General features: G+C 41.2%; 1 non-coding gene across 1 annotated transcript; it reads left to right on the forward strand.

Annotated features, from left to right (window-relative positions):
* Positions 1-432: 432 nt before the first annotated feature.
* Positions 433-505, forward strand: TRNAF-GAA (transfer RNA phenylalanine (anticodon GAA)). The gene has a single exon. It is a non-coding gene; the product is annotated as a tRNA-Phe (tRNA).
* The last annotated feature ends 286 nt before the right edge of the window (positions 506-791 follow it).

Raw genomic sequence — 791 nt, forward strand, 5'->3', positions numbered from 1 at the left:
TAGATTACTTCATCACTAATTCCTATAAATCGCTCAAAACAGAGTCTGACACAGAACAAAAATCCAGAGCAAATTATTCATTCATTATGTTTCATTTACTGTTATAATCATTGTTACTAATGGGATTCATTTGCCCCTCTCACTTTAAGATTTTGTAGAAGTGGGGGACGCCCAGGTGGCTCAGTGGTTGAGCTTCTGCCTTCGGCTCAGGGCGGGATCCTGCTTCTCCCTCTGCCTGTGTCTCTGCCTCTCTTGTGAATAAATAAATAACATCTTTTTAAAAAGAAACAAACAGGAAACTTGCCTCATCATCTCTGTACTGTTTGTTAAATGTCTACCCCCAGCTGAACCTGAATATTGACTTTTTTTTTTTTACTGTTGTAAGACAAATATTATTCCATTATAGTTCTACAGGAAAAGCTGCCTGAACAAGCTGAAATAGCTCAGTTGGGAGAGCATTAGACTGAAGATCTAAAGGTCCCTGGTTCAATCCCGGGTTTCAGCAGTGTTTTTGATGTTTATGCTAAATGTACCTTCTGGCAATCTTAGCCAACATATAAGCTGTAAGGCTTATATGTAAGGCTCCCACACGGATCTCTGGGGCGCATCACTGGCTTTTCAGGGAGGGGTGGTGTCAGGTGTCTTGGGAGCCCCTTCTATATAAGCCCAGTAGCTCTGTTGTACCTCCTGACTGTAATAATAATAGCAGACTTGTCTAGAATACTTGCTAAGTGTCGAGCTTTCTTCTTGGCTCTATGTATTAACATTTTAAATGGCCACTAAGGGCCCCT

Source organism: Nyctereutes procyonoides, unplaced genomic scaffold (assembly GCF_905146905.1).
Source record: "Nyctereutes procyonoides isolate TBG_1078 unplaced genomic scaffold, NYPRO_anot_genome, whole genome shotgun sequence".
In the NCBI taxonomy this organism is placed as follows: domain Eukaryota; kingdom Metazoa; phylum Chordata; class Mammalia; order Carnivora; family Canidae; genus Nyctereutes; species Nyctereutes procyonoides.